Genomic DNA, 13,679 nt, shown 5'->3' with positions numbered 1-13,679 from the left:
TTTTCGTCAAAATAGTTTTGCACATTTTTTAACCCGGTGGTAGATCTTGGTATATTAGGCTTGATGTTTACCCTCGTGCACACTAAATACCTTATGGCTCACCAGCAAGCAAGGGGGTCCCCTCACTACAGCAGAGGGCATCCACGTCGCTTGGTGGTGACCCTCATGTGCATTGAACTCCCTACAGGTTGTCACAACTAATGAGGGAGGCCCCTCACTAGGGTGTAGGGCCCTCACATCACTTAGTGGTAACCCTCATGTGCACCAATCATCATATGGGTCACGACCAAGTGAGAGGGACCCCTCATTGTGGCAGAGGATCTCCCCATCGCTTGGTGGTGACCCTCATGTGAACTTTTTCGAGGGATCCCCCATTGCTTGGTACCTTTAAGGTGTTTTTGGTGCTCTTTGGTATTTTTTATTTTTGAATATAAAATACTATTTGGTACTTCCCATTGCTTTGGCAGACCCCCCATCCCTTGGCGAAGGCCCCTCTATCTCTTGGTGATGGCCCATGAGAATTTTTTCAGAGGATCCCCCATCGCTTGAAGGGAGACCCCCTCATTGCTTGGTACCTTTACAATATTCTTGGTACTATTTGATACTTTTTGCTTTTGAATAACAAATGTTTTTTGGTACTTGCCATTGCTTGATAGACCCCCCATCCCTTGGCGAAGGGCTCTCCATCACTTGGTAGTGACCCTCATGAGAACTTTTTCAGAGAAATTCCCATCGCTTAGAGGAGGATCCCCCATCGCTTGGTAGCTTTACGATATTTTTTGTGTTTTTTGGTACTTTTTATTTTTGAATATAAAATATTATTTCGTACTCCCCATCATTTGGTGGGTTCCCCATCCCTTGTTGCTAGACGACCCCCCCTATCACTTGGTGATAACCCTCATATGAACTATTGAAGGGTCCCCATTGCTTGGTAGTTTTCAATATTTTTGGTATTGTTTGATCCTTTTTATTTTTGAATATTAAATATTATTTGGTACTCTACGATAGTATTATACTTTTGGCACAGTTTTATTGCACACATCATAGTGCATTTTACACCCAACTATTTGTTTATTTTAATACATTCTAAAATACTTTAGTATATTATTTTGCATATTTTAGTACATTTTGATTTATCTTTTGGTGCTTTTTGATAATATTGGTACTATTTGATACCCTACTAAGATGACATTTTCATGTTTGTCCCACAGATGGAATGCCATTTCTCATAGCTAAGAGTCAAGAGGCTCACACCCCGACTAATTTTCTTAAAATGTTGATTCCAGAATTGGAGGAAGGAAAAATGTTTGCATTGTTTCCTAGACCCCAGGTTGTGGATGAAGGCAATACAATCCATGTTTTGGGGACTTGCATTGCTTGTGGGGAGTCTTTAGACTCCGCCTATGTGTTGGGTCCTTTCATGCTAGCATGCAGGTACTAGTACCACCCCTTGTGTTTTATTGCCACTCTCATGACAAATGACACTTGTGTGATACAATCATCAAATCTCATAAAGTGGCCAAGACTTGGACACATAAGGGATATATTGAGGAGATTAAGTAACTATTTACTTCTTTCTCATATTGTCTATCTCATTCTTTTTCTCATTTTCTATGGGTCATCTTGCTGAACTTTATAGATTGCAGAGCTAATATGGTGTGTGCAAAAAACCATGCTATAGACAAGGGTTTGGACATGACTTTGGTGATGTCAACGAAGAGGCACTTGGGGACCCTAAAGCAAGTAATGAATAGGGTGACACAAAAATGCATGTGGAAATACCCACTAAGCCTAATGTCTGTAAAGAACAGAAAGGGGAGCTAGAAGGAGAGGAGGAGCCCATTATGGTTCCTATCTTTGGAGAGAAGAAGAGGGAGCTGTAAGGAGAGGAGGAGCCCACTACAGTTCCTATCTATGGAGAGCAAAAGGGGGAGCTGGAGGGAGAAGGAGAGCCCACTATGGTTCTTGAAATTTGTAAGAAGTTGGGAAGAAGATATATATAGTGTGGAACTATTAATAATACCTTGTCACTCTGACATAGGTATAAAAGGGAGAGACATGTAAATTTTCACATCTTTTGAATATTAATACATTTACTATCTCTTACCTCACCTTGTTTACAACTTCTATGGCTTCTCTCTCTTCTTTCCCATCTTTCTCTCTCCATTTCTAGTCTTTATCTCCCCTCATCACTTCTTTCTCTCTTCTCTACTCTTCTTTCTCTCACCTCTCAATTCTCTCCTTGACAAGTGGTATCAGAGCATAGGCTTCTGATCCATTTAATTTTCTCATTTCAGACATATTTTCTCCAATTTTCACAATTAAATCTTGGACATCAGGTACAATAGCCACGTGGTAGGTACTTGCAAGAGTTCTACTTGAAGGAGAGACTAAACTCGAGGCTCTAACAAAGATCTTGGAGAGATTTGGCCAAACCGTGGTTAAAATGGTAGGTCGTGCATCCATTATAGGCCATGTTGGAGGTAACTTTGAGAAGGAAGAGGTAACTGGACTTGGGGAAGACTAAAACCTTAGTTACTTTTCAGAGTGGAGCTTTCTTCTTCTTCCCTTTCAAGCTTTTGGTTGAAGCTTCCATGGTGACTGCTAATAAATGCAATATCCTGCTCTTTAGTGACCTTTTCTTCTTATTGACCATGGGACAATGATTCTTCAACCTTTAAGCATTAGATAGAGCATTGTAGTGTGAGAAATGATGGAGCAAACACATCCAAAGCCAACCCAAAAAATGTGATGTGATTTGCACTGATTTTCTGCTCTCTGTTTTCACAGTCCACAATAGTCAACAATCACTTACCTCTACCTTGCCTATCATTTGGACCATTGCTTTTTGGCAAAGTACTCAATAGAGGGATGGGCCTTTGTAAGCCACTAATCTTTATTTTTCTTCTCTGAAACCCTAATATACAGCAGGGTTCCCATAGCTTTAGACTGGGAAGCTTTAATTTCTTCAATCTTTGGCTCTTCCCCACCTTCAAAGCTTCTCTACCATAATTTTGGAGTAGGATAGACTTCAAGATTGAAGGCATTGCAATGATTTCAACATATTGAGATCCTTGAAGCTCATATTGAATAATTATTTTGGGGTTTTCTTCAAGAATCTTGAATCTTTAACATTCAAGTATTCAAACAAGCCAAGGGCATTGTTTCCTCATGGATTTAATCTTATTTGACCTTATATGGGCTAATCTTATGGAATTTTAAAGCTTCATGATGGATTCATGGTGGATTATGGAGGACTCTTCTAATAATTGGACTAAAGCTTGCATCAATCATCTTCTTCAAGCTTGATCAAGGTATTCACTTACTTAATCTCTAAAATCTCTCCACATCCACTTGCTTCAAGCTTTTCCACTTATTGATGGGAGGCTATTGGTCGATTAATTCTCTGAATTGATAAATAGATCAAAGATTAGTGCTTTTATCATTTATCAAAGCCTATTACATTGATTTTCATTATTCATTTCAATCTTATTCTATCATAGATATCATTTACAATATCTTGATGCATAACCCTAATTTGATTATCTGATATTCTTTACCAAAGATTGAAATATTGTAAAGGGCAAGTAGTAGCAATTAGTGAGTCACTGAATTGCATTGGTAATACCCTTAGCCAACGATCACTCATTTCTTCATTCTGATCTTTCATTGATCAATCGTGCATATCATGGAAGGCTGAATAAAAATTGCAATAATGCATATCATGCAGATTGATTAGAGTAGCATATCACTACCATATTGATATTCCCACTTAGGGAAAAGGTGGATGCCAAGGAAGATCGTGGGACAATAAAGAGGTGACCCTCTCTCAATATTAAAGATCCCAAAGGGGTGTAACCAACTGACCCAGGGAGAACTTTGCCCACCTCCCAGTGATTCAGAGCCCGTGTAGGGAGCATGTCTTGCTATTTTATCTCTCACATAGGTGAAACAAGTGGAGAATTGAAGATTTAGGCACTTTCAAAGATTCAAGTACCTTGAAGGTTAAAATAGGGTAAAACAAGGAATTTACAGGACACTGTAGGGTGTATATAGGTCATTATAGATATCATCTTCATCATTGAAGTACAAGTGCATGTACTATAGGTTGCCCATAAGTCTTATCTAGCTCCTCATAGGGTTTGGAAGCCCTTAGGTACTATCCTTTTTCACTCATAGGTGGAAACATGGTACTTACAGGTTAAAACAAGGTGTAGGCCTGGATGGTTCAATCTTAGAGATTGAGTTGTAGAATTTTCTGTCCTAAACTTATTATGACATTCTATAGTTCATCCTGAAGAGGGAATTGTTGGCTCCATTTTGAATAAAAAAATTAGAAATCAAAGTTTATTTGCTCAAGTTATAGCCAATTTTCTAACAGGGAGTATTGTAGGACTATCCTACTATGGCAGGTCATAAAGGAAAGAGTGAGGTGCCCAGGATGAATATGCTCAACAAATTAGAGATTCCATACTGGAAAATATGACTCAATAGAGCCATTAAGAGCCTCAAATGCAAAGAAAAATTAATACACTTAATATTACCATATGTGAACATGAGAATAGGGATGCTCATAAGCATATGGAACTACTATCTAGAGTTGAACATACGGTATTATCTAGTAATCAAATGAAGGCATCTATTGAGAAGTTGGTGGATTCCACTACCCAAAAAAAGGCTTCAATTGAAAAATTATTAGAATCCAATGCCCAAATAATTGCAATTTTCCCAATGGATGCAAATGCAAATGGGAACTAAGGAAGCTCAATAAAATAGTGATCCATCAGTCCCACTTTAGCCACCTAATCAAAATAGGCAAAGCTAAGGAATCATTGGAAAAAGGGGAATTTCTAATAGTCAACATGAAGTAGGAGAGACTTCACAAAGCATGATGACTACTTGGGTAATATGAATGGTTCTAATCCCCAAGCTTAAGGGTTGAATCCTCAACTCTCTAGAGAACCTCTACCATCGGAAAGGTTCCATACTAATTCCCAACCACCTTTTGGAAGAGTACTATCTCATTTTGGAGATTCAATGCCCACTAATCATGATAAGTTTGTTTTGGGATAGCAACCTTTTCATAAAAGAGAGTTGAAGAATAAAATCACTTGCAAAGTACAATGGATAGTCATATTCACCATTTGATCTAGAGGAATGGATTTCAAAATTAGAATCCTATTTTGATATATTCCCTAGAATTGATGATATGAAGATCTATTTTGCATCATTACATTTGGAAGGATTTGCACATACTTGTCGGAGTTACATCAAGAAAGAGAACATACTATTAAAGAGTTGGGATGCATTCAAGACACTTATGGCTAAAGTCTTTGTCTCTCCTCTTGAAAAAGAGAAATTGGCACAAATATAGTATGAATTAGAGAAAAAGACCTAAGTGTATGGGATTATAAAAACCAATTCCTCAACCTTACCATGTATAGAGCATAAGTGATGAAGCAAAACTCGACAAGTATATATGGTTTAGAACCTTCTCTATCAGCTGATGTTATGGCACAAAACCCTACCAATCTTTTCAAAGCTGTTGAGCTTGCAAAGCATTATAGAAGGAAGTATAGAAGAAAGTATTTATTTCAATCTAGTTATGGATAATCAATGATTTTTTTAAAATAGGGACAAGTTAGCAATGTTTATAGCATCAATCATGTACTAAGCAGGAGCTTAAGAGTACCAACTTATCCATCGTTTAATACTTCAAGACCTCAAGGCAATTTCAGGACAACAAACAATCCAAGAGTGGATTTTAAACAAGGGAACAACATGTTTAGATCCACTTTAAATCCAAAGTCTATTCTTATGAACCTCTACAAAGGAAGGAAAGAAAAAGGCTTATGTTTTAAATGTGGGAAGAAGTATACATTTGATTATACAATAAAGTGTATATACAAGAATGCAAAAGCCAAGGTTCATAATATGTTAGTCTTTAAAGACTTAGAGGATGACAATGATGAGGCTAATGCATTTGTGACTACCACTAAAAATGAGAATGTTGAGGAGGAAGTTGGGCAATAACACTTTTTTTATCATGCCGACACCTTTCCTTTTGATTCGGGTGGTAGTATTCCTTTTGATCTGGGAGGAATTCATGATGAGTCACATGATGTCACTAATTTTTTCATTTCCATAGATGCTTGGACAGGTTCTAAGGGCCCTAATACACTTCATATGAAGGGTAATATTCATGAAAATGATGTGTTTATTTTGATAGACAATGATAGTACACAATTTTTTGAATAAGTCAGTTTTGTAGACAGATTGAATTGTCTTCCCATTTATTTACAATAGCCCATAAGAGTTCAAATAACAAATGGTGAAGAAGAAATCAAAACTCAAATATGCCCACAAGTTTCTTTACAAGTGGCTAAAAATTATGAAGAAAAAGTAAACCTGATTACTTTGGAAATGGGGCCCATAGATATTATACTTGAATGTAATTGGTTGATGACCTTAGGAAAGATTACCATGGATTTCTCACAGCTGGAGGAGTTTACATGTGATGGATAATCTATCGATTTATAGGGAATGTCTAGTAAATTTCATTTTCAACTTATCACCATTCAACAACTCAAGCAGTACAAGAGGCACTCACAAGTTTTTGTTTTGCACATGAATAAAGAGGTTCGAGATTAGTCCAAAATTTAGCAGATCATCCAGCCTTGAAAGCTCTTCTTGAGGAGTATAGGGATTTGTTTGAAATACCTACTTCATTATTTCCTAAGAGAGCAAAGGATCACCCTATTGATTTGGAGCCAATCAATAAGATACCCTACAAATTATCTCATTGTGAGTGTGAAGAAGTAGCCAAGCAAATCAAGGAGCTTCTAGAGATGGGGTTCATTGAACCTAGTTCTTCACCTTATGCATCTCTGGTCTTGTTAGTAAAGAAGAAAGTTAGATCCTTTAGGATGTGTATTGATTACAGGGATCTAAACAAGATCACATTGAAGAACAAGTACCCAATACCTAAAGTTGATTATTTACTTGATGAGTTTAGGGGGGCTAAATTCTTTGCCAAGTTTGATTTAAGATCAATGTATCATTAGATTTGTATGCGAGATGGTAATGTAGTTAAGACTATCTTTAGGACTAATTGAGGACTACACCATTTTCTCCTAATGCCATCATTTGGACTTACTAATGCTCCATATACCTTTCAGAGTCTGATGAATAAGATTTTGCAGCCTTTCCTCTTCCAATTTGTCTTAGTTTTCTTTGATGACATATTGATTTACAAGAAGACTCTATAGGACCATTTATGACATATGAGAAGGTTTTGATGTATTGGGGCACCACAGACTCTTGCTAAGGAGAATAAGTGCTCTTTCATGTAGACTGAGGTGGAGTACTTGGGCCATATTGTTAGTGAAAAAGGGATACTGGTTGATCCTAAGAAGGTTTAGTGTGTTAAAGATTAGCCAACACCTAATACCACTACTTCACTTAGAGGGTTTCTTAGTCTATCATTTTATCGTCACCGATTCATTAAGCATTATGTGACTATTGTAGTTCCTTTGACTGATAGATTGAAGAAAGAAGCTTTCTTTTGGGATGCACTTGCAGATAGTAGCTTCAACTAGTTAAAGAACTCCTTATTTCTACTCCCATTCAAGTATGCCTAGATTTTTGGAAAGAGTTTGGACCAATACATATTGGCTATCTTACATTTGATAAAGAAGTGGAGCCATTATTTGTATGGTAGCTAGTTTAGAGTTTACAGTGATCATAGGGTCCTAAAGTGTTTGCTCACTCGGTCTAATCTCACTCCTAAGCAATGTAGCTGGGTAGATACTCTACAAAACTATGATTTTGACACTCATACGAGGAGCAAAGACAATGTAGTAGCTCATTCTCTGATGCCAGGAGGCATATTCCACGGTGGATTCCGTGAGGTTTTGAGGTGGATTCCGTAAAATTTTATTACCGGGGCTCATATACAAGGTGGATTCTTTGTGCGAAAAGTCAATGGGGACGCCCATCCTTTTCAGGTGTCTTGTTAATTTAATGTGTAAGTGGGTGATTCCGCAAAATACATATTTAAATTAATAAACGTTATGAGTTTAGAGTGCGCACTCGTAATAAATTAAGGTTAGGATTGAGTTCTAACCAATTTATTTTGTAGCTGAAGACTGCTAGGTATTCACTTTTGTCGATTTAATTGTATTATTTTTCTAACAATTGTGAATGCTTCAGTTGATGTGTAGAGCAAGCAACGGTGGCATTGGGAAGCATTGGAGGATAGCGTGTATTCAAATTATTATCAATTTTTGATGGGCGCGCATCTTAGGCATGGCGATAATATTTTGACGCTCTTATTTATTAAAGCGCTTGATATTTATTTATTACTTTTGTATGCGCATGGGCGCATGATTTAAATATCTGTATTGGACATTGTATTTGGGTACCACCTGACTCCTTGGCCGCCCAATAGCTTTAATTCTTTAGTGGTACAAAAGCAAACACAAAAGCTAAAGCGCGCTAATTGTAAATTGGGCTATTTTTCGAGCTTGAAGATGAATAATATATAAAATACATGCTTTGTGGAGTGCTCACACAAGGCATGGGGGAAAATTGTACCCAATTAGTCTCTTGCTTCATGTCGTGCAAGCTTTCTTCTTTGTTTTTTTGTGCAAAAGTAGAGTTCTTTTATTCTTGGGGACCTTTCGACGCTGATCATTGATTGATCTTGAGCTTGGCTTTGGAAATCATTTAGATGCTCTGTATTTGATGTACTTGTGGCATGTACCTTGCTTATGTCTAACCGGTCTTGGCATGCTTGGCCTATGCCACTACTACATGCTAGTTACATTGTTTGGAGCCGATTGTTACTAGAGCTTTGTCTTGGCTTGAATTTGGATTCCTAACACTTACTTGGGATATTTATTGGCTTTCCAAAGTTGTATTTGGGATACAGTTGATGTCTATGGATACTATGATTAGAGGCTACAGAGTCTATATGCTCATGATGTCTTATTGATGCTTGGTCTTGGATCTTCTGTCACTAGTGCTATCATATGCCTTTCTTGAAATTCTTGGCCTAATTCATATGGCTTTTGTGCCAATGTGAGTATCTTTGGATGCTTGATAGACATTGAGTAGGCGGTTTATGCTATTGAGCTTTGAGTCTTCTGAGACTGGGATCTTCTTCACTTGGATGTTGCATGGTTGATATGTTGTGGTGCACATACATGTACTTGGGCTGATTTAGGCTTTGTACTCTCTAAGCATACACCTATTTGTGTCAGGTCTTGCCAGTGTTGTGTACACTTTGCCCTTTTATACCCAGGGGTGTGTTGGCTTATTGACGAATTCATTTGCCATGCTTGGGTGTTTGCTTGATGTTCGTATGACTGTCACATGGTGATTCATGTCCACTTGATGCTAGTTATGCTTTGACAATCGACCGTTGACTTGGTGCATTCATTTTGCCTACAATTTGCTCTCATTGTACCTGGCTATAATTTATTATAGCAAGTAGTTATGCATGGACTGACATGGAATTTTCATGTTGAATCATCCAAATTTTATGTACTTTTGATGGTACTTGGTGGGCAGCATCATTAGCTATTAGTTTGTGGTCCTTTTGCCTTGGTTTTGGTGGTATTTTGGTTGTTTATAGCAAAAAATAGCAAGTAGTTTTGAACTATCTACTAACCATGTTTTGTCAATCAGTTCCATCCCACATGTATCTCTTTGGCATTCCCATTTGGGCCATATGTCCTTGAAGGGAATGAAAATGATATCTAGTTTCTATTATTTACCGCCCCTTGACTATGCATGTTTTGATTCATGTGAGCATTGTCTTTATGGCAGACAGACTAGGAATACGCATAAGAAGTCTGGTGGGACATGCATGAGTGAGCCCTGGCATTGGTACATTTGGATATCTATGGGCCCATGCCATGTTAGTCTATGGGTGGTGCAAAGAATTTTGTGACGTTAATTGATGATTTTTCGCATAAAGTCTAGGCTTACCCCATTAAGCTTACGTCAGATGTCTTGGCTGTGTTTCAGAGATGGCTTGCATTGGTTGAGAACCAGGGCATAGGCTGAAATGCCTTAGGATTGACAATGGGGGAGAATATGTGTCACGTGCCTTTGAGCAGCTATGTGATGAGAGGGGTATTAAGCGTCAGTTGACTGCCCCCTATACCCCACCTCAAAATGGTTTGGTTGAGGGGATGAATAGAACCATCCAAGAGCATATACAAAGTATGCTTAGCCATGTAGGCCTACCACAGAGCTTTTGGATTGAGGCTGTTAGTACAGTTGTGCATGTCCCAATGGGTCCCATAGACCAAAGCCATTCACCTTAAGAGTGAGTTGGAGAGTTCTCCAAGGCTCGACTAGCAGGGTTCCCTTCCATGGCACTAAGGTACCTTGGCTGGATCATATTGCGAGAACTCCCTCATGCTCTCCCTTCTTTGAGGCTTTTTCCTCTGACTCCTCTTCAAGCTCATAAGGGTTTGCCTCTTTGGGCTCAAAGGTGTAGCCAATGACTCCATTGCTAAAGTGCACTTGGTTCTTACTTTGATCTGATTTGGCTAGGATGAGATGTGGCCTTGGAGTAAAAGCTGGGATTGCTTTGTCCTTAGCCATGAAATGTGGCCTTGGAGTAAAAACTGTGGTTGCTTCGTCCTTAGCCATGAGTTGAGTTTGGAGGGTTTTGGAGGCATCTTCATTCTCATCTCTCATCATGGATCTATTGGCCTACCTCCATTTCTTGGCGTTTGGGTTTCACCTTCTTCTTCATCTCATTCTCTTCTATCTTTTCTTCTTTGGCCTTCCTGCCTTTATCTATCTTTTTTTGCTCTTCTTGCTCTAGCCTAACTTCTTCCTTTGGCTTCCTAGCTCTCCACACTTGTTCTTTCACTTTGCTATCTTCTTCTTTTTCTTCTTGCTCAATATTTTTCCTAACTTTCTTCTTCTTATTTTCTTCTACTTGTTTTCTCCTATCATGGTCTAGCTTCTCCTTTTCTTCTTGCTTCTTCCTAGCTAACTCTACTTGTTCTTCTATCTCTTTTCTTCTATTTTCTTGTCTCATATTTTCCTTGATCTTCTCTATGGCTCTATCTAACAACTCTCTTTCTTCTTCTTTTCTATCATCTTCTTCTATCTCATCCCATATTTTCATAATTCTCTCCTTCAACTCCTTTCCTAGCCTATCATCATTGAAGTGTGAGGGTTTGATTAATTCTTGTTGTTGGGGTTGTCGGGTCAAGGTGTTCCAAGATCTGGGATGAGCTCATCCTCCCCCTCTTCTTCTTTCTTCTCTTCTAACTCCTCTCTCTTTTCTTTTTCTTCACTTATATCATCATCTAAAGTAGAAGTGTTGGCTCCATGTAGCAGATGCCCTACCCCAGGTGCTTTTGCCCTTCCATTCTCATCCTCTAACTCTATCTCTTTATCTACTTCTTCATCTTCTTCTTCATCAGAGGCATCCCATGCCTCACAAGAGGGCGTCAACCTGGCCTCACCCTCAATCTAAATGGATAGAGGTGTTCCAAGGTCAATATTGAGCTCATCCTCCCCCTTCTCTTTTTCTATCATTGGTTCTTCAACCAAGTGGGCTACAACTTGTGGGTATAGTGGTTCATCCCTCTAACATGTCCACCTTGCTTCCTCTTATTTTTTGTATCCTAACTCCATCATAATGCTTTCTACCTTTGAACTCACATCCATTTTTCATCCTTCTCCCTTCACATAATATTCCATCATTTCTTCCCTTTCTGGAATTTCTTTAGTTTGGCATTCTTCGTGATAGGGGTAGTTGGTTTAGAGGTATTCTCCTTTCGGGTGGTAGTCGATGGGAACATCTTCAAGGTAACAGTATTCATCCCTTCAGAAGGGTATTCATGGTGAAATATTGATCTTCAAGGTATCCTTTAGGGTATAGTCGGGGTAGTAGCCATCATCTTCTTTTTGGGGGCGAGGTGTTCCAGGATTAGTGTCAAGCTCATCCTCCCCCTTGTCTTCATCTTCACCTTCATCTGACCATATTTCTTCTTCTTCTTTCACCTGTTTCTGCTTCTCTTGGCTCTTTAGTTCTTCTTTGGTTGGCTTCCTTCCATTCTTCAGCTCTTGGACTCTTTCAGCCTGCCGCATTTGCTTCAATCGACCCTCTCTTTGGCTTCTTCAAATCCAGAAGTTGTCTCCCAGTCCCACCTTAGCATGATTTTCTCCTATAACTGCGTCTCGAGGTCTTAGGTTGTCTTCACTTGCCATAGTCTGGCTCTCTGTCACACCATGATCAAATGGTGGTAGCCAACCTCTTCCAAGTCTTCATCCAGCTCTTCAACCTTCTCTTCAGATCATCCAGCACATTGTTGGGTCTTCCTTAGCATCTTGATGGTTTTCCTTGTCTGTTCTATCATTTTGAGCCATACCTCTTTCTTCTTGTATGTGATTTTGAGCTAGTGACATAGATCATCTTCCTCTTCAAAGAAAGTGTCCTCCCATAGCCTCAACTCTTTCCAATACATTTTTGAATGGTATGCCACGCGTTCCTATCACGCCATGGCTCCCTCTCAACTTTGTTGGCACATCAAGTTCCCTTCCAATTTTCAGTAGAAAACTCGCCTAGGAGGGCATCGCGACAGGGTGCGTCACACCATGTCGTGTCTGTCGTGTCGTGTAGTGCGCAACGTGTTATGGTAGGATCTCCTCCGTGTCTGTGAACTTGCTCCCCTTTCAAGCTAGTATGCTCTACGCTAGAGTTGCTTTGATACCAAGTGTTACAAACCTTCACGGGACTTCATGGTAAAACCTATCATGAGACACAAAAAGGTACAATGGAATGGCACACAAGATATATCATTAAGGAATCTTTGTATTCATGATATCAAAAGGTACAACATTGAGGCACATCTTAGGACTACACCTTCGTGACGCCGCACATATGAGGATTCACCACTGAGCATAGGAAATTACACGTAGAGTGGAAACCAAGCTAAGCTTAGAGTCACAACTACTCCTTATATAGGTGTTTATGGCTCCTATGCCATGGTATAGCTACAAAGCCCATACCCTTACAAGGGGGGAAGAGGGGTTATGTAGGCGAGTGGGGGGTCAAATGGTGGACGGAGAGAAGGGGGGAGTTATGGTAGGCACATGGGGGGTCGAAAGAGGGGGGAGGAGGGTAGTTAATAGTGGCGGGAAATGTGGTAACGGTGGAGGCAAGCAACAAAGCTAGCACGAGGATTATGGAGGTAGGCAGCTGCGGGCGACAAGAGGCGTGCGTGCTGGTGGTGGTGCTAGACAAAAAAGTGAGCTCGTGGATGGACGGAGGAGGTAACAAGTAGTGGGAGGTAACGTCTAACAATGGCGGTGATTGCGTGCAGTAGTGTCCTGAGAGCGGCATGACAGCAATAGCTTTGAGGTGGCGTTAGGGGAATCGATGGTAGTAAGGGAGTTAATGGTGGCAGTCGTTCAATGTGGGCCATAGACGACCGATGGAGGCAACTCAAGGGGGGAGGAGGGAGGAGGAATGGGAGAAGAGGGGAGGGTGGAGGTGGCTCGAGGGGGGAGGAGAAGGGAGGGTGGAAGGCGCAATGGCGGGGGTGGGAAAGGGAGGGAGGGAGAGATAGAATGGCAAGGGGAAGGAGGGAGGGAGGAGAGGCAAGAAGAACGATGGGGAGGACGAGAGAGAGAGAGAGAGAGAG

This window comes from Lygodium microphyllum, chromosome 19 (genome assembly GCF_053477565.2).
Source record: "Lygodium microphyllum isolate KBCC chromosome 19, Lygodium_microphyllum_v1.1.10, whole genome shotgun sequence".
NCBI lineage: Eukaryota > Viridiplantae > Streptophyta > Polypodiopsida > Schizaeales > Lygodiaceae > Lygodium > Lygodium microphyllum.
This window is presented reverse-complemented; position numbering follows the sequence as displayed.